Source organism: Theropithecus gelada, chromosome 7b (genome assembly GCF_003255815.1).
Source record: "Theropithecus gelada isolate Dixy chromosome 7b, Tgel_1.0, whole genome shotgun sequence".
In the NCBI taxonomy this organism is placed as follows: Eukaryota; Metazoa; Chordata; class Mammalia; order Primates; family Cercopithecidae; genus Theropithecus; species Theropithecus gelada.
Window position 1 is genome coordinate 37819425 of NC_037675.1, and position 21728 is coordinate 37841152.

General features: G+C 37.7%; 1 protein-coding gene across 2 annotated transcripts in view; it reads right to left on the minus strand.

Moving 5' to 3' along the window:
* Nucleotides 1–21728, minus strand: part of SLC25A21 (solute carrier family 25 member 21) — a 507705-nt gene that overhangs the window by 108521 nt on the left and 377456 nt on the right. The window lies entirely within an intron of this gene.

The following is a 21728-nucleotide window of genomic DNA, read 5'->3' on the forward strand; positions in this document are numbered from 1 at the left end:
TGCCGGGCATGGTGGCTCACGCCTGTAATCCCAGCACTTTGGGAGGCTGAGGCAGGCAGATCACGAGGTCAGAAGACTGAGACCATCCTGGCTAACATGGTGAAACTCCGTCTCTACTAAAAAAAAAAATACAAAAAGAATTAGCCGGGCATGGCGGTGGGTGCCTGTAGTCTCAGCTACTTGGGAGGCTGAGGCAGGAGAATGGCGTGAACCCAGGAGATGGAGCTTGCAGTGAGCCGAGATTGCACCACTGCACTCTAGCCTGGGTGACAGAGCAAGACTCCATCGCAAAAAAAAAAAAAAAAAAAAGAAAAAAAAAAAAGGAAAAGAAAATGGAGTACTGAAGTCCCCTATGATTATTGTATTGCTGTCTATCTCTGCTTTCATATCTGTCAATATTTACTTTATGTATTTAGGCGCTCTAATGTTGGCTGAGTATATATTTCAAATGTTATAGTCTTTTGAGGAATTGACTTCTTTATTATTATATATAATGACCTTTGTCTCTTGTTATAGATTTTGGCTAACAGTTTATTTTGCCTGTATAAGGGTAGCCACCCCTATTGTGTTTTGGTTTCCATTTGCATGATATAACTTTTCCATCCCTTTACTTTCAGCTTATTGTGTCCTTAAAGCTAAAGTGAATTTCTTGTAGGCAGCACATGGTTGGGTCTTGTTTTATAATTTTTTAAATCCATTCAATCACTTTACATTCCTTTATTGGAAAATTTAACCCATTTACATTTAAAGTAATTATTGATAGGAAAGAACTTACTACTGCTATTTTGTTCATTGTTTTCTGATTATACTTCCTTTGTTCCTTTTTACATCTTGTGTTGTCTTCTTTTGTGATTTGATTATTTTCTAGAGTGGTATATGCTGATTCCTTTATCTTTCTCTTTTGTTCTTCTACTGTAGGTTTTTGCTTTGTGGTTACCATTGGGCTTATACAAAAAATCTTATAACTATAACCATATTAGTCATTTTAAGTTGATAGCAACTTCTATCACATACAAAAACTACACTTTAACTTCTCTACACACACAATTTAAGTTTTTAATATCATAATTTTTTATTGTATATCCATTAACAAATACTTGTAGTTATAGTTACTTTTATCACTTTCATCTTTTAACCATTATACTAGAGTTAAAAGTAAGTTATGCATCACCATTACAGTATTGGAGTATTCTGAATTCGACAATATATTTACCTTTACCAGTGAGTCTTATACTTTCATATGTTTTCATGTTACTAATTAACATCCTTTTATTGAATCTTGAAGAACTCCTTTTAGTTTTTCTAGTAAGACAGATTGGGTGGTGATGAAATCCTTTGGCTTTTGCCTGGGAAAGTCTTTATTTCTCCTTCATTTCTAAAGAATAGCTTTGTCAGGTAAGAGTCTTGGTTGGCAGCTTTTTCTTTCAGTATTTTGACTACATCATCCCACTCTCCCTTGACCTGCAAGGTTTCTGTTGAGAAATCTGCTAAAAGTCTAATGAGGGTTCCCTTGTATTTGACAAATCTCTTTACTTTTGTAGTATTCAAAATCCTCTGCTTTTGATTTTTAATAATTTGATTCTAACACGTGCTGGTAAAGTCCTCTTTGGGTTGAAGCTATTTTGGAATTTTTGGGCCTCCTATACCTGGATATCCACATCTCACCCAATATTTGGGAAGTTATTTGTCATTATTTCTTTAAATAAACTTCTACTCCTTTCTCTTTCTCCTCCCCTTTTGAGGCTCTTATCATCTGCATATTATTTCTCTTGATGGTGTCCCATAAATCCTGTAAACTTTCTTTTCTTATTTTCTTTTTTTGGAGACAGGTCTCACTAGGCTGCCCATGCTGGTCAAACTTCTGGGCTCAAGAGATACTCCTGCCTCAGCCTCCTGAAGTGCTGGGATTATAGGCATGAGCCAGCATGCCAAGCTAAATCCTGTAAACTTTCTTCAATCCATTTCATTCCTTTTTCTTTCTTCTCCTCCAACTAGATAATTTCAAATGGTCAGTCTTTGAGTTCACAGACTTTTTCTTTTGCTTGATTAAGTCTGCTGTTGAAGATCTCTATTATATTTTTCATTTCATTCAATGTATTCTTCAGCTCCAGAATTTCTGGCCTTTTAAATTTCTCTTTATTGAAATGTTGCTCATGTAATTTTCCTAATTCTGTTGCATTTTATTTTTATTTTGTTTTATAGAGACAGGGTCTCACTCTGTTGCCTAGGCTGGAGTGCAATGACATGATCCTGGTTCATTGCAGTCTCAAACTCCTGGGCTCAAGTACTCCTCCCACCTCAGTCTTCTGAGTAGCTAGTACTACAGGTGTGTACCACCATGTCCAGCTAATTAAAAAAAATTGTTTTTACAGAGACAGGTCTTGCTATGTTGCCAGGCTGGTCTCAAACTCTTGGCATTGCATTGTTTATTTATATTCTCTCATAGCTTGTTTAGCTTCCCTTAAAACAATTACTTTTTAATTCTTTGCCAGGCAATTTGTAAATCTCCATTTCTTTGGGGCCAGTGACTGGAAAATTATTGTGTTCTCTTGGTAGTGTCATATTTCCTTGGATTGTTATGTTCCTTGAAGCCTGGTGTTGCTGTCTTTGCATTTGAAGATGCAGTCACCTCCTCAAGTCTTTAATAACTGAATTTAGGAAAGAGACACCCTCACCAGTCAGCCCAACTAGGGATTCTAAGGCTTTCTCAGACCTTCTCTATGGATGTACCTGTTCCATCTCTCTTGTTACTTCTTGTTAGGGGGAGTTATTAAGATTGCATGCCTTCCCTTGATCCTGCAAAGCTGTGTCAGGTGCTGAGAGTCTTTTAATATTTTTTCTCTAGGGTGGCGCCCTGATATGGTCAAGACAATGTGCCTTCTTTCAATCCTGCAGAGTTGAACGAGATGATTGTGTGTGCTTGCAAGTCATCTGCAAATGCTCTTACTACCTTGGGGTGGCGTGGGGTGGCGTGGGGTTGGGGGGGGGGTGGAGGAGGAATTTGTGGGGAGCCAACTACAGGGTTGATGTGGGGAGTGAGGCATGTGGAGCATTAGGGGCACCAGTGGGCCAGTTGTGGGTGGTCCACAGGTGAGGTGTACCAAGTGACTCATCAGCAAGCCCCCGATAGAGTCCATGAAGCAGTTAGTAGCATGCATGGACCTTTGTTGAGTTTTGAGCCCTGACTACTGTGAGTTCCCACCTCTCTTACCTGGTCTCAGCCTCTCCCAGACACTCAGTGATGCTGATATCACCTCAGTATTCTGGTGGGGGCAAGACAGAGATTGGCCTCCTGGGCAGCATCCCACATAGCTAGGAGAGTCAGGCACTCACTCAGTATGCTCTCACTTTCCTCTATGGGAGGATTCATAGACCAACAGGGTCTCTTTTGGCACTGAGTTGTGCCATCTTGGGGTAGGGCGACATGGGTGACATGAAACTATTTTTCTTATCCCTCTTCAATGTGTCTATTCTCTAGATAGATTTTTTGCTCTAACAGTGTGCTGAAGCTTCTCTACTGAGAAGACAAGGTATACTTGTCTGTAAGTGGTGTTCAAAATCAGTGCACTATGGGGAGATATGGTAGAAAATTCCTGTCCTGCCATCTTGCTGATGTCAGTCACCTGGAGTCGCTGTGAATTAATGCAAATCAGGAACTACATTCTGTGTTCTGTACCCCACTTCCCACCCCAAGAGCCTTTAGTCAATGAGGCACACTGTCCAAACTTGTATTGCATTTCTGAGATGAATAATTTTTTCAACTAATTAAAATATGACAGAAAGTGTAAGGGCTTGGACATTCTTTTCACATTTTCTGTCGAAAGTCTCTGTACCAACAAAATTATTACCCAATTTGTCAGGTATTTTACTGATGAAAGTTATTAGTTCTAAGCAAAGGAGCACAGGTATCACAGATGACTTCTTAATGGCAGATTTGAGGAATGTTTCGATCAAACTGTGGCTTGAGGCATTTTCCAGCACATAATTCAATTGACACATTTGATCTCCATTGACTATTACCACAAGAAATAGTGTTTTAAATCAGGCTTGCTATGCAAGAAGTTCAATAGTTCCTGATAAAAACTTACATATTCATGCAGTCTGGATGATCCATATGCTACCAGAACATTGGCTGTTTTTTTTTCTTTATTCTCTAGCTGGAGGTATTTGAGAGTTAGCTCTTCTGTAGCACTGATTCAATTTGGTAGTGTCCTGAGACCTCTTCTAAGCAGCACACAGTCTTTTCTGGAGCTGAACTCACCCGCCCCAGTGAGATTTAAGGCTAACCATAATTTCTCTCAGGGTTTGAGAGAGCTGGGCTATAAATGATCTCAGTTAAGGGCAGTAACCTTAGGTGTCCCTAGATTAGAGCACATCTCTTCCTTTTAGAAACAGAGCTCTATGCTAAGACCAACCAGATAACTTCTAGGAGACAAGAGTGGGAGTAGCTTAAGTAAAAGGCCAAACTGGAGTGGTTAGACTTTGTATCTCTCTTCCCTCCACCAAAGAGAAGGAAAGGTAGGAATGGAAACACTGTGTGAGTCTTACCATGTGTCAGACACTTGCTGTCTTACTCCATGAGTCAGTTACCAGGATTCCCATTTTACAAATAAGGAGACCCCAGGATTGTGTACACTTACCATACTATATATTTGGCAGTTTGTTTTTAAAAATATTTAATGTAGGGAGCAAAGAATTGCAACACTAGAACTGATATCTAGAATAAATTTTTAGATATTCTGTGAATGTCATCTATCCTTATTGTCCTTGATTCCCATATGTAAGGATAGATTAATCAGTTGTTCTACCAGAGGGGTGGTAGCCAGGGGAAGAGGGTCCAACATCATGTCATAATGTGTTTCTGTACTCTCATAGTGGACAAAATTGGCCGAAGTACAGTCAGTCTTCCTACTGGAGTGGGTCAGGGAAATCCATGTGAGGCCTGACTGTTTCTCTCTGGCATACAGGTGGATGGTTGTGAATGAGGTAAAGTGAACCACATGCTCTTCAACTACTTCATATTTTCCCATAGAATTCTGATTCTATTTGGATCTTGGGTTTGACAACAAAACCACACTAAACCAAACCAACTAGCAAACAAACAAACAGCATGTTTGATGAATTCATTGCCATGCATTTAATAGTCTAACGCATCCCTCTGCCACTCACCATGGGAGTAACCTCACTGTACCTGACTTTCTGCATGTGAATAGTAGAGATGTATATACTTTCTCTCATCTACCCTGGAGGGATGGAGAGAGGATTACTGAGACAATAGCCATAAAGCTATTTGAGCTTCTTACCAGAAGGTGCTACTGAAATACAAATTATTACTAGCATGACCATTGTTATGTGGTTTAAAACTACAATATGAAAAGCAGGTTATATAGATCAGTGTGTCAGCATCCTGCATAACGTAAGTTCAATTTCAGTTGGTTGTCTTTGCATGCTTAGGCACTATATTAAAGCATTCTTTTGATGAAAGCACATTCAGGGGGCCAGATGTAGTCACCTTGCAAGAAGAATAATGACGGTGCAAGAACAGACAGGCACAGGTAACACCTGTGAAAAATTGATGTTTGAGCTCTCATTTCTGTAATGTGTGTTTATATTACTAAGTCCCACTATGGTTAAGTTGGGGGACTCTTACAAGCCAAGTGCTTAATGTACAGATCATGTGACCTGAGACCAGCTGGAAATAGATACTGAAATCTTGCTTTGAAAAGTCAAGCACTTTGATAGAAACAAAAAAATATGGTATCACTGAACATTATTTCTTGGGGACAAATGTGATATTCCTAGTCAGACCCTGCCCATGGGTTTGATCCTTGGGAAGCACCCTAGTGTATAAGCAAGAGCATGGGCTCTGGAATCAGAGACGCCTGGATTTATTTATTAGCTGTGGGACCTCGGGCACCTTGGTTTCCACCTATAAAATGGGGACAATAAAACCTACCTCAAAGGTTGTTGCGAAGATCACATAATATAATGTGTGTGAAGGACCCAGCACCAGAGTAGGCACTCGTTAAAGGTTATTCCTGTTCCCTGCTGTTTGGCATGTTTCAAGCCTCTATACTGTTCTTCAAATATAATTGATATGCTGGCATTTTCAAAAACATTTGAATATTTGAATCTAAATGCTGAGCAACTCAGAGGTGACTGTCTATAGAGAGCTTACTAAAAATATATTCTGCAGTATTTCTGCAATTAGGACAGGCCCACTTAGAACAGGCCAATTAGAACAGCTCCATTTGACAACTTGTCAGGAGATTTGCTGCTAAATGAATTCCAGAATATTCCTAATTTGTGTCTAAATTCCCAGTGACATGATTTTGTAGGCAGAGCTTAAATTCATAGAGTTTAATCCTCCAAACTCTTTGCAAGGCTCTTCCTTTGAGCCCTGAAATCACTCTATTTTTTTTTCTCTTGAAGCAAAGAGGTCCTGTGCAATTAACTATTGCCTTTATTTGATTAAATGTCCCTGCATTGTAAAATGTCTTTTAAGGAACATCTAAGAAAGAAGACCAAAAAATATGGCATGAAAATGGGGGTGGGGTGGGGAAAATCTAAAAGAGTTTGGCGTATGGCACTGCACCCCAGGCCCCAGCCTCTGTACAGGAAATGTTCCCGGCCCAGCCTTGGGAGAGGCCACAGGCTTTCACAGCAATTAGAGCTGATGGAGGTGAGGCCCCTCACCTCTCTGGCAATTATGAGCCTGTGGTAATAAAATAAACACACACAGCCACTGTCCTCCATATGATTTTTCTTGCTTAAGGGCTGCAGAAGCAACACTGAGAGCCTTGATAATAAAAGTCACAGTGTCAGGCAGGGACTGGGGTGGTGTTCTTTAACATTTTTGCAGTGGCCCTGGGTGAGCTGGAGTCACACATAATGCCAGGCACCTGCTCTCAGGTGCTTGAAAGAGTTTTGCATTAGTTGGCAAGAGTAGCGGAGAGGAGGAAAAGAGGGAAGAGGCCATTGAGATAGAATCGGTAAAATGGCTCTTGAAATATACTCTACTCAGAATATCTTGGGAAGCCATGAAAACTAAGGTGAAGTGGGGAAGCAGGAATTTATACCAAACCAGGCTGGGGGTCCTCATTTATTATATTACCTCAGAACTGTCATCTTTAATTTTCCTTTTCTTTGCCAAAGGGCCAATGTCATTTTTGAAAAGAATTACAAAAGTAAGAGAATGAAATGCCAATGGTTTTAAAGCATACTTAGCCTGCTAGCTCTAGAATTTAATTTCTGGGAACTTTTAAAAAGGATAGCCTTGCTTAAAGACTTTCAAAATTAATGTTGAAATTAACATTAATTTAGAAAAGATGAAAAGAGTGAATATATACAGCCCATTTTATATTAAATACAATTCATTTTATTCCAAAAAACTGTATAAATGTTAATAAAATGGTACAAATGTTGTGTACAAAATAATACTGAGTAAATATTGCTTTCTAGAAAGTTTCTTACTGAAATACAATAAGAAGTCTTTAAAAATTATTACTTCTTCCTGTGATACAGAAACATGTCCAGCCAATATAAATAACTAAGATGGAGAAGTGCTTTGGTCTCATGCTATTTTTAACACCTAAATTCCCTGTTTGGGTTTTTTCTAATGCAAGTACAAATAGTTTCTGTGACTAGTTCTTTGCAAGCATGCTTGTGTTAATCAGAATGCTTGTGCAAAGTACAAACTTAGTTGTATCAAACCAAGGCGAAATACAGTATAGACACTCTGAGAGTAATTTGTTTGATGTGGACGCTAAGCAACTATAACACTAACACAAAGCACATTGCTCTCCGTACTTTTCAAGGAAAAGGCTAGCATTTCAGGAGTACTCTGTTTATTTCTCAAGAAATGGAAGGAATAAAACGGCCACTTTTGTAAGTCTGGACATATTTACAGCATTGCTTTATTTTCTTAAACCATAACAGCATCCATTCATCACTGGAGAGTAACAAAGCAGTAACCTGATAGATGACAAATACTATGAGCTTAATGGCTGATGTCCATTACGGATGGGTCTTGCTCACTCTTTGGAGGAGATTGGCACTGAAGGATTACTGAGCAAACAGAGCACCTGAAAAAACTTGCACTCCACAGTCTGTCATCAGGGCTCTGATCGAAGGCATTACCTGAGAACAGCGGCTCTTATCTGAAGCTGCAAACCGCTGCCACTGCCAACAATTCTCAACAAAGACTGGCGGTCATGAAAGGCTGAGCCACCGAGGCAGGCGGCTGGGTACGACATTTCTCCACAGCCCACCCCCTTTTCGGATCACCTGCGCCCAAGCACCACGCCACCCTTTAATTGCGGAAAACCACAGCAACTGAGGACAGGCATCCCCTATCTATGTACTGAAAACCAAAAAAGCTCCAAATATTATTCTCTTGTTTAGCACTTAAACCGCATCTTTGATTTCACAACCAGCTAAGGCATGTGTCTGTACACATGTTTACAGTTCTGGTGGAAACCTTTGGATTCTGACGATATTGAAAGTCTGTGCTTTGCTGTCATCTATCTGTCTTCTCCTTCCTAAGAGGACCTCATCTTCCAGGGAACTAAACTCGTCTTACTGGTTTGGCCCTCATGAAAAGTAAGTCACCGCTTTCTCTCTAGTTATTTCACTTACCTAGAAAAGATCAGTTTTCCAACCATCAGGGTTTATGGCTTACTGGACTGGTCAAATTTACAAATTCCTGGTGAAAACAGGATTTTTGTAGATTTGGTTTTATTTATTTTTACTGTGTCTGCAACCAAATAAAATATCTGCAGATTTCCCAGAAAAAAAACATATTTACTAATGTCTCCTTGTTGTTTTTGTATTTTATTTCAATTATGCATTAACATTTGACTATAACATTGCCCACTTAATTTCATTTATAAGCTGATGGTAAAATACATACAAATATTAACTTGACAACAGAAATAAATAACTTTTTAGGGAGTTGAATTATTTGGAGTTAATACTGACATTGCATTACTATTGTAATTTCTCGTAAATAAGTGCAGTGAAATGAACAGGAGGAGTCATTTGACGTTTGAAGTTCTGCTATGGAGGCTCTGGTTTTCCCTAAAATACTTCATAGATTTTTGCGGAGGAGAAAAAAAAACCCTGGTATCTTCAGGGAAAAAAAGGAAAATGATTAGAATGAAGAAAGAACATGCCATTTCTTTCTAAGAAAACCATCAGTAGTTTGATATACATATATATTTAAAGTGGTGATTATGCTTTCATTTTGCTATCACCTTTCTCTCCTGAAAATTCAATTCTGTCAATCTTCCTCAAAGAAAACAGGCAGCATTCACTACATCCTATGCCTGTCTTTTAGCACGAACATGTTTGTAGGCAAAGTAGGATAAAAATAAAATGTTTAAGAAAAATATAAAAATCTAAAACATAAGGAGGGAAAAAGCTTTTCATCCTGCCTATATAAAAACTCATCTTCTTACTGTAGTTACATATATATATATATATATAGATAGATATAGATATAGATATATTTTCTAGTGTAGAAGAGCACTCCAGCTAAATAGTTGATAAAAAGAGAAAGGTATGCATAAAGTACTGGCTATGAGCTTTCAACTTGAGGTTTTTAGGCTTCATGGGGTAGCATACGATTTCTGTTTACTCCAGCATCTACAAGTGTTCTTGTTAAGGTTAAGTGTCCTTTCTGAAGTGCCGTGGCATCTTAGGATATAAGTATATTTACAGTGATAATTCAAAGGTAATAAGCAGAATAATAAATGATTAGCTCAAAGGAAATATCCAAACCAAAATAAATCATCATCAAAGCTTCAGACCTGTGCAAAAATTTCAATTAATTCTAATTCTAATTTTTGAGAGTTGGTACATTATCCCATTTAAATCCATACGTCATCCTTATCTCTCATTCTGCCTTTGAAGTTCTGCCACATCTGCTCTTGCCAGGTAAAATGCTGAATAATGAGTTACTCTGCTTTAGCTCACAGGAAAAATATATGGATTCAGCATTCTGAATTCAAAAAATTATTTTGCACATGAACCTGTATTGGATAAATACTCAAAATGTTCTCTGTTCTCCTCATACTATTTAAACAGTTCTCCCAGTTCATTCAACGATGGATTATTGAGAATTTTTGTTTTCCCCAAAGCCTGCAACACTTTTGAGGATATAAAAATAAGTCCTCTTTTAGGAAAGCCATAAAACAATGAGATTTCGGAAATTCTGCTTAAGATGAAAGGTTAGCTGGCACACACAATTGCACAGTGATGATTGCTCTATGTTTTGAAAAATAAACTATTCAAAGCAGGAATTTGGGAAGGTTGGACTGTTATAAAACCACATATATCACAGCGCTGCTGTACTGGAAACAAGGGGAGTGTGCAGTCAAAATCTCTATTACATTTTCCAAAGCATTTCAGTAATAAAAGGAACGTGGCATATATCAATTTTCATTTAATAATAGAGTCCAAATTAAATTCAGCACAATGTCTTTCTTTTTTATTGTTTCAAAATAAATAGCAAGAAATTTGTGAACATAAGCAATAGCTACAGGCTTTCAAAACTGTTGTTTATACCTATATTAGAAACGGTAATCCAATTGCACTGTGATATATTTCTAGAAGGATCCTTTCAGGATTATTTAAACCTAAAATATTTCAGAGAGAAAATTATGCTGTAAGTTGCTAATTAACTAATACATAAACATCTTTTCAAACCAACATATTCCTACTAGGCAACACATTATAAATGCATATATTACTTTAACTTAAAACCACACCACTAAATCACCTTTCGCAGGAAGCATTCTGCACTTTACAGTAATATTCTTATTCCTTACTTATTTATTTCCTCTACCTAAACAAAAATACCCTACCTGCTTTTTAAAGTAAAGAAATTTCTTTTGCAAACCTCAGTGAAAACTTCTAGGTTTTAGTCACTAATGTCCATGCAGAGAAACCTGGCTTAATTATAGTTCTTAGCCCCACCAGCAGCCATTTTAAATAGAAAGCTGGTTTAGTTGTGTTGACAATCACATTTTAAACTGATTCTTTCCAGATGAAAAGATACTTTTTCAAACAATGTAATAAAAATGTAAACTCAGCTGTTTCACAGACATAAAAGTGATTTATATCACGTGTACTGTGCTCATGGAGTTTTTCTCCTTATACAATGAAAGTTTTATTTTAAGGAAAAGTTAATAATTAACAGCTAGGAAAATTCCACAATGCAAAGAAGCCAGTTATAGGGGATTAACCACCCCCCTTTGCTCTCCTACAAAAATCAGCCAATAAACCTGGTGAGAAAATGATGTGATATTTGAAAATTTAAGAGTCAACTTTGGGATGATCCTTACCTTTGGTGGGAGTGGGGCACAACAGATTGGAAGGAGGCACCGGAGGCTTCTGAGAGCTGAAAATATTCTATTTCTTGGTCTGAGTGCTGGATACATGGGTTTCTTTTTTTTTTTCTAACTTAGGAAAATTCACTGTATACGTATGTACACTTTTCTGTGTTATACTACACTTCAGTAAAGAGTTCTAAAAAGAAATTACAAATTGTCTTTGATAATAGCATGAAAACTTTTTTTTAGTGTAACTAGATAAATGCTCTCTTTTTTATAAATACTCTGAGGGATAGTTAGACCATCAACTATTTCCCCACAGAACTGTATGATTAGAGGACTTAAAATTATGCCAGTGGCTCATGATGTGTCCCACGCTAGTCCTAAAGAAGCAGAGAATAGGGCAATATTTTACATTTAGGAGAGAGAGAGAAAAAAAAAGTGTATCTGAGGTCTGATATCTGAAATCTTTACAAAAACATGATCCTTTTGAAGGGACTTTAACAGAGGCCTGTAAAATTCATGTTTCTAGCAGCATTCTTCAATGGCTGCGAATCTGTATTCTACACATCCAGTTCCCAATTATTCCTGTTAATGGGAGGCAGACCACAGGGGTAATTGAAAACCCGCAGTCAAGAGCTGTAACATACCCCTCCCCCATGAAAATGTTGGACCAAGTATTAAATAAATAGAAAAATTGGTTTGTGATAGAGTTGCTAATAAACTGTGAAATGTCCAAAGTGCAGGCAACTTCAGGGCATGCAAAGGACACCATCTAGCTAATGACCCCCTGAAAAATCTCAAACCGCACACACAAAGTAGATACCTTTATGTGACAAGAGCTTAATTTGTACATTTACTCCATGAATTTTGGTATTTAAAACTCTAACATTTAATCCATCAGCTTAAAAACCTTTATTACTTCCATTTCTTCAATATGATATTTCCTCTCTCATTAAAAAAGTTAAGCAATTTATAGAACTAATTTTGGGTATCATGCATTCTGAGAGAGCATTCAGGTGCCCAATGCCACCAAGAGTTCCATCAAGAAAAAATCATTTTACAATGATCACAGATCCTAACATATGTTATACCCCACATCTTAAAAGCAGTCCTTGCCACATATCTCTTCCTCAAACACCCATCTCTGGTTCTTATTTGCTAACCTTTGTCTTCCTCTACTGCCCTTACCCTCTGAAATGGCGTCTTATACTGGCATTACTTTTTTATTATTTTTCCTAATCTGAGTATGACAAAAATATCATCTTTAAGCACATACATATGTACACATGTTTAGCACAAACAAAACTAAAAGCTCTGACTACAAACAGGCAAAAACATGGGAAAATATATTATGATCTGATCATCTCTGTATGCCATGTGGGGACTGCAACAGGAAAATTTTCTCATAATCTGAAATCTCCCAATCAGCTATTTATTGAGAGAAAACAGAAATGGGATGTTGGGGGAATGAAGAAATAGATAAACAAATTGTTTTTGTCCATGGAAAATACGGAAACATGAATAATGCAAAAATATGAATTAACAGAATAAATGAAAGAAGCTCCAGTTCATGCCTCTAAGCACTGAGGAAATGTGGGGAGGAAGCTAACATGCTATTCTGTACCTTGCAGTCATATGTAAGTAGAATAAGCCTCTCCCATGAGCCTTCTCCCCTCTGCTCCTCCCAGAAAATACAACGAAAAAAAAAAAAAAAAACCCAACAACCCAGCCTGAATATCATGATGGTCTCATACATGTCATGTTATTTGCGGTTAGGAGTTAAGGAGGACAAGCATATGATGAACCTAAAGTTAATGAATCAAATGTTTTCAAAGTTGATTGTGTACATCCCCAGGATCAAATTCAATCCTCAGAAATCCACGTGCAGTTTCCATAGAAATAACTATAAACACCAAGCAGAAGAAAATAGCTGTAGTCAGTCTTTTTCTCTGTATTGACATATGGCCTTTATTCTCCTCTGGCATTTTCTTTTGAATGGCAAGTTTTGGCTTGGTTCTTTTTATACAATGAAACTTTGTCAACTCACACACACCTTCAAGAAACCTAGAGTGAAATGCTCATTTTGCAGATCAGAAAAAAAAAAAAAAAAAAAAAAAAAAACTTGGCAAGAAGAAGCAAATCAAAGAAGTTCATGAAACACATTTATTTTATTGGGCTATGAAAAGAAAACAGACTTGGAAAGTGAATATGAAAATATTCACAGGAAAATTCAATGGAAAATACATAGTTAATGGAGATGAAGTTGTCAATCAGCAAGCAATAAGGCACATGCATAAATAAAAGTCTGTGGCCCAGGCTAGTGTAGGTAAAGTACCATGCAGGCAATGAACACATATGATCAGAGGCAGATGTACAGAGTGCCAACAAGGGAACAGAAATGAGTAAGAAGCTTTCCTAGTTAGTGATGTTCACTTTTTCACTTCTCTCCAGGAGTGTTTTTATTGTCTCAAAAGAAGGGGAAAAATTAACTCTCACTTCCAATAAAGTTTTAATAACATGAATTGCAATGAGTCTTTTAATAGACACACCACCAATATGTAAATGCTGTTTCAGACTGAAACAGGATTAGAAAATATGACTATGTAATGAGTCAAACATTTCATTGTATAGTTGCTTATTGATTTTATATATATATATATATCTATAAAAACATCCCAGGCCGGGAGTGGTGGCTCATGCCTATAAGCCCAGCACGTTGGGAGGCCAAGGTGAGTGGATCACCTGAGGTCAGGAGTTTAAGACTAGCCTGACCAACATGGTCAAACCCTGTCTCTACCGAAAACATGAAAATTAGCCAGGTGTGGGTGGCGCACGCCTGTAGTACCACCTTCTTGGGGGACTGAGGCAAGAGAATCGCTTGAATCCGGGAGGCAGAGGTTGCAGTGAGCTGAGATCACACCACTACACTCCATCCTGGGGGACAGAGCAAGACACCATCTCAAAGAAAAAAAAAAAAAATTCCTAGTAAGAAAGACTCTTCTCCAAGGAATAAAAATTAAAAGGTTGTTTGTTTAAATGGCTCAGGGCATATATGAAATTGACTAGTAAGTAAAAATACTAAAATCTCGTAAATTTCAAATAATTCAAATTTTATTTACAAGATTAATTTATGGATTTTACTACATGGATTTTTATCATTTGCTATGCTTTTACAACTTGGGGGCCACTAGACCATGCCAGTAAAAACTTTATTTATTATGACTTTGTCAATTAAGGGGAAATGAGGGAATTCCCAGACCACCCTAATAAGACTATAGACCTCATAATAACCTTAAAGATACCACTAAAAAAAGTCCATATAAATTGCTCTTTTTGTTATGGAGGCTTTAGAGAACATTTCTCTTTAAAAATCAAAATTAGAATATGATTTTAAAATGCTACTGAATGGTATACAGCATTAAAAAATGATTTTAACTTTGTTATTAAGGTCTTAAGGATCATAAGTAAAGTAGCTCCTTTGGTCAATTTCAAGTTACAAGTAAACCAGTCCATTATGATCATCATGTCGCTCAGGGCAGAGGTTTGTTGTATCACATGATTCTTTAGGCTGCCTTCTGAAGTCAGCCTAAAGTCCAGCTTGTTTGAGATGAGAATGTAGCATACCTAGCAGTACCATTCTTCTTGCCTAACAGATAGCAACAAGGTCCATACAGCTTGCAGAAAGTGTAAAATAAAATGTTAATCACTTAGACATGTGTTGCTTGACATTTTTGTGTTTTGTTTTAAAGAAAGGATGGATTTATAAGAGGTTGCTCATAACTTCTAGATTTTTAGTCACAGAAGCCCAAGGCTGAGAAATGGCTTATTTCCAATACTGGGGCCACTGTGGATCCATGATGGACAGTGTGGATCTGAGAAGCATCTGTGCAGTATTACTCACATACCTTAAATAAGTCATCCCTCCTTACAATGACAGGTGGGAGCTGACTATTTGTCAGGTTGAGACTCCTGTCACAACCCCTACAAGGAAGCAGGAACCAAACCCATAGTATGAATCAGAGAACCATATCAGTACTCTAAGCTGTGCCTGAAAAGTAATAGGCAGTTCATGCAGACTAGCTTGCAGGAGACAAGAGGATTGCGGGTAGAGGAAGTGTAGAGTTCAGAGGCAACACAGCATATATGTAACCACCTCAGAACAAGAATAATCTAAATGCCAAGGAGTTGTTTCAGCTCATCAAAGTCATGGGAAATGTGATAAAGGACAACCATGGTGTCTGAGAGATGAGATGTCTTACTTCATTTATTAAGAAAATGAAATGCTGCACAGTGGAAATCAGAAAAAGGGCCCACAAGTCTCTAAGACGAGCTAACAGGTTGATGTTCTAGGAACAGAATGAAAATGCCATAGATACCATAATTGCCAATTTACTGGCAATCTCTGCATGTCAAAGCATTATAGTGCCTTACAATGCAGGCAATCATCACCACCATGAACATGATGCAGAAAGGAATTAAGAATAAGTTAAATATATTGAGGAATAGATCACATTTTCCACTTCAGTAAATAAAAAAGACAGTATGGTAATCTTTTCTTTCTTTCAAAAGGACCAAATCAATCTTTAAAAAGAATCGAACATTTTAATATAGTTTAGTTCAACAAACATTTGTGGAATTCCATCTAGGACTCAGGCGCTCCATCAGGTCCCAGGGCCACCAAGATGTGTACAATAGGATCCTGACCTTGGAGAATTCACTACTTGCCTTCCAGTAAAGTGTGAATTTTGCACACCTGGTAGAAAATTCCTTGCTAAGACAATCTCTCAGTGGCGGCAAAATTCTGACATTTCCAGACCCTGTTTGGTCTATTCACACGTATGGCACGCAGCACACTGTCACAAAAACCTGCCAAGATCCATGTGGACACTTAGTTCCAGTGATGAAATTGAAAACTGAGCTATTCAAATGTTCACACATCAGCTTTGTCAGAAGATAAACAGACTTTTCAAAGGGAAAGAGCCAATGCACTTTACTTAACTGCCTCAGGGCGCTGGACTCAGCAAGTAAGCCTGGTTTCCATTTCTAGCTCTGCAACCACTCCTTAGTGGCCTTTAACAAGTTGCTTAATTTTTTCCTCCCATCTATTTTACTCAGTGGACATAGGATCAGGAGATGGGTTAAGGTGGAGGAGTGTGGGAAAGCGAGAAGTAGCAACAGCTGATCTGATCCTTGCTAAGATGTGTTAGATGAGTATAAAATTCTTCATTCATTGGAGGAAAGATGTTAGGAAAAGAAATATTAGTGGTAATTATAACTAACATCAAATTTCAAAATATTAAAGTCAAGAATTTTTAATCTAACAATAGTCTGATTAGTTATTTTTAATCTCATAGTTGGATTAACTCTTCAAAGAAGTAATTTTCCATTCATAGAAAGATCAGATTTTTTAAGACCTTTCAAATGTGACATTCAAAATAAAGACAACAATCTAATGCTGCTGATATGTGGCTGAAGGCAAAAGAGAGGAAAAACGGCTCCTTAAGACTCCTTAAAACCAGTTTCAGAAGAGTTTAAAATAAGTTCTGCTTCCCATCTCTAATAATGAATTTTTTAAAAAGCAACAAAACAAACAAACAAAATTTCAAGGGCTCTTCTTATATGTAACCTATATGACACAGCAGAAAAAGACAGTTTATATTATAAACAGTATGGTTTAGATTTTGCTTTGCTGTCATCTAGAAAGTTCATATGGCCCATGTAAATTCTATAGCAATGAATCTCTGAACAGTAGCATCTTCCTTTTCAAGGTTTTACTTACTTTAAAACCCTTGTTGTAAAACCTAATTTGGGGTAGCAGAGTGGAAGGGAGTGAGTAGTGGGACAAATTAAGGGAAGAGCATTAAAGAAATCAACACAAAAAGTTTTTATGTAGTTGATCCCAAACCTTATTTGAAAAGCCTGAATAGGATGAAAAGTTTTCTCTATTCAGTAGTTTCACTTAATCCTCAGTCCAAACATTTGCCCCAATAAACATTAGATTATTTTTATGTTAGCTATAAAGCTGTCAGTCCTCAATAAACAGATATACTCCTGGTGGTTTTACCTTTGCTGTCAAAGAATTGTCAATATGTATACTGGCTCTTAAATTAAAACAAACACACAGAAAAAGAAATGTAAAATAGAATCACACAGCCGAGTTTAACTGGAGGCTGTTGAAATCCTAAATAAATGATGGTACATATAGTCAATGGTGATTAGAAGTTCAATACAACGTGATAGAAAGTAGTCAGTGCGTTGTTAGCGCCTTGGCGTCCTCTTAATGGAATGCTGTAACCTCTCCTATTCAGGTAAGCCAGACCCTTACTTTAGTGTCTCTGTTAAATTTTATGTCTGATGTATCCATTTGTCCTAGGAAGAAAAACAAGTTCAATGAAAGGGACACTTTGAAGATTTTATTTCCTATGGGGACAGTTAACTTCTGTCTGGAAAGTCCCTTCATAGTTTTGGTGGGTTTTTTTCCTGTAATTGAGAATGGTTATACAAGAAGTGTGAAGAAACCTGTAGGTATTGAAAATGCAAACGTATTTGCCAACTGGTCAAATGTCTAACATTTTTGCAGTTGCTTTCAGAAGGATTTTTCCACAAAGGCTAATAGAATCATGTGACTGAAACACTCGTTTTTGCTCATACAGTCATTTTATTGTAGAATTAACTGTTTAGAAGGCCAGAGCTGGGTCTTTTTTTATGTACCCGGTGTGCTGCCTAACAGAGGACTATGTACACATGGGCAGTCAGTAAATACCATTTGCTTGCTGGGTCATACGTTTTCTTATAAGGCTGGTAAAGAAAATGACATCAATACAGAAAAGATGCAGATATCTTTTTTTTTTTTTTAGCTGGATTAATGTTGTTTGTCTTTCATCTCCTTCTATATCAAAATACTTTGTATACTTCAGGGAACTATGTCTCACACCAGAGAGATTAAGAAATATTTAATAATGAGATTGTCCAGCATTACAAAAGGAGCTGTTCATTTTAATCTTCTGTCTGAAATGAGCAGCTCTTTTTCTTCTAATAGGGAGAGAGAGACAGAGAGAGAGAAAGAGAAATCGATTAAACAAATGAGATCAAAATAGGATATGAGGGACTTAGAAATGTAACCTGGGTGAATAAAGAGTTTGAGGACAAGAGAGCCAAAGGCAAATGTATTGGGAATCTTCAGGTCTGAATGAATACTCCCTTTGTTCTATACAATAAATGTATGATCTTCCCTGCCAAGGCTGAAAGAAGATGGATTTCCCCAGGAATGCCCCATCACTGGAGAAGAGATGTGCCATCAAAAGCCATCATGCTCTGAGGAGGTGTAGCAAAAAGATCAAATGTTTAAGACAGATGATGGGGTAGAGGAAGGAGTGAAGACAAGAATGTAGAAAGGTAAAGTGCCAGCATTCTGAGAATGAGATCCACAAACATGAAAGAAGGAAATTGAGGGTGTCAAACTTAAACCCATGGTTTGTATCTTGTGGCCCTGAGCAATTTGGAGTTTAAGGAGAAAGTTGGAACTTTCTATTCACCATGGTGGTGTTTCTCATATGTCAAACATGCATAACAGAGCCCATGCCAAAATATATCAAGTAGTGCCCTGGCATCCTGAAGAAACATTTGAAAAAAATGTAAAGGTCATATTATGAGAAGAGTTTAGCGCCCTAACTGATGTCACCAACCAATTTGGTTTCTCAGTTTTCCATTTATTTTCTAAAGCTATAAAGTAGCCACTTAGTGAAAAAAGAATAATTTACGTTTTTTTAAGTTTATCTTTTAAAATAGAGGTTAAGATCTGGACCCAGGTTACCTGAGTTAAAATTCCTACAACCTACGGGAAACTGGACAAGTGACACAAACATTTTGACCTTGGCTGACTCATCAATAAAATAGGAAGAATTGTAGTTCCTCCCCTATAGGATTGTTGCGAGGACTAAATGAGTTAGAGCACTTAGCAAAGCACTCAGCACCTGGTAAGTTATTGTTTTAGTTGCTTAAAATAAAATTTTAAAAATGTTATTTCTCTAACCAAAAATATATGTATTATTATTATTCCTCAAATAACTTGATCAACTAAGTACAATATTGAGTACCTACCAGCAAATACTAGAAGGATAAAACATTAAAAGTCTTACTTTTAATGGCAAAAACTGCTATTAATTTTGCATCAATCTGACATTTTCAGGATTTACATTTGAATTCTTTTTTTAAAAAAAAGTTTGTTTTTGCAGATCTCAAGTCTCTGGTGAAATTTTCCATCTTCTACTTTCTTGAGCATAATTCTTTTTTTTTTTTTTTTTTTTTTTTTTTTGAGACAGAGTCTCGCTCTGTCGCCCAGGCTGGAGGGCAGTGGCCGGATCTCAGCTCACTGCAAGCTCCGCCTCCCAGGTTTACGCCATTCTCCTGCCTCAGCCTCCCGAGTAGCTGGGACTACAAGCGCCCGCCACCGCGCCCGGCTAGATTTTTGTATTTTTTTAGTAGAGACGGGGTTTCACCGTGTTCGCCAGGATGGTCTCGATCTCCTGACCTCGTGATCCGCCCATCTCGGCCTCCCAAAGTGCTGGGATTACAGGCTTGAGCCACTGCGCCCGGCGAGCATAATTCTTATAGCTTTTTTAAAAAGTCATTCTCCATTAAACATAGAATTATCATATGCTCCAGCAATCTCACTTCTGGGTATATACACCAAAGAACTGAAAGCAGAGACTCCAACAGATATTTGTACACCAGTGTTCATAGCAGCATTACTCCCAATAGCCAAAAGGTGGAGGCAGCCCAAGGGTCCACTGACACCTGGATATGAATGGATAAACAAAATGTGTTGCATACATACAATGGGATATTATTCAGCCTTAAAAAGGAAGGAAATGATGATGCATGCTACAATACAGATGAACCTTGAAGGCACATTATGTTAAGGGACATAAGCCAGTCAGTCACAAAAGAACAAATATTGTATGATTCCATTTATATGAGATACCTAGAGTAGTCAAACTTGTGGAGACTGAACATAGAATGAAGGTTATCAGGGGCTGTGGAGAGGGAGAAATGGGGAATTATTGTTTAAGGGTATAGATTTTCTGTTTGAGAAGATGAAAAGTTCTGAAGATGCATAGTGTTGATGGTTGCATGACATTGACTTCACTTAGGGCCACTGAACTGTATGCTAAAAAAATGCTTAAAAAGGTAATTTTATGTTATGTATATTTTACTCGAGTAAAAATAAAAATAAAAATAAAAAAAATTTAACGTCTCAGTCTGATAATTCCAAAATTTGAATGACTCATTGTCTCTGCTTCTCTTGATGTTTAGTTAGTCGGTCTTTTTTATTTGAAGGCCCTCTAATTTTTTATTGAGTAGAGGACGTTGTGCATAAACATTGAAAAGCCCCTGGATGATGGTACTTTCCTCCAAAGATGGAATCATTTTTTTCTCAGCAAGCAGACAGATTACAGAAAACCACCTTCATTTTGCTGAGGGTGGGTTTTAGGCTTTGTTAGGGACAACGTATTTATGCTTTGTCCCTATTCCTAAGGCAGAGCTCTTACTCTTGGGAGTGGACATTCTGGGCCTCAACTGAACACCTGGGGTGCTTACAGAGCCCTTCCACCTGGCTGGACTTGAACTCCAACCCTTGCCTCCTCAGCATCAAGGGGCTGTTGAAGTCTCTGCTCATCTCTATAGCTTTCCAACTGCCGGAGTGTTTCCCCCTGGGTTTCTTGGAGTTTCCTCTTGCTCATATGTGGCTCAAGAGATGGCAAATGCCTCAAGGGGAAATTGCATATAGATCTTTGGGCTCTTGTCTTAGCAGTTTCCCTCTTCACCAGGATCTTTACTTCTCAGGTCTCAGACATTTGGCATCCCTGAACACCAACCTACAACCCCCTCCTCAGTCCAGAGGTGGTTTTGACTCCTTCCCCCAACACTTCCCACAAGACTTAGCAAAGCCTTTAGGTAAAAAGCCTGGGTGAAAGTAGAACTTACTTCTCTAGGCTTCCTTCCCTCAGGTCTTGTAGCCTCCCATCAGTTCTGCATGCTTCGGTAGCTCTCCAACGCCTTCAAAAGTAGTTTTGTGTATTTTGTCTATTGCTTACTGTTATTTTCAGCAGGAGGGTTCTTCTGATGCAAGCTACTCTGTGGTGTCTGAAACCAAGAGTCTCTATAATATTATCTTTCAAAATCCTAACTCAACCTGCCTCTTATTTCACTTCAAATGTTCTTTTGCTTTTACTTACTTCATTTTTTAATCTACTTGAGTATTTGAGTTTTATGTATACAGTTTTTGTCCCTCTGCTTATTCAACTCTAGACAGGAAGTGCTTTAAGGAGAACAGTAGTGAAGACAGAACACGTTCAAAGAAATGGAAGCAGACAGTTTGCATTTCACTTT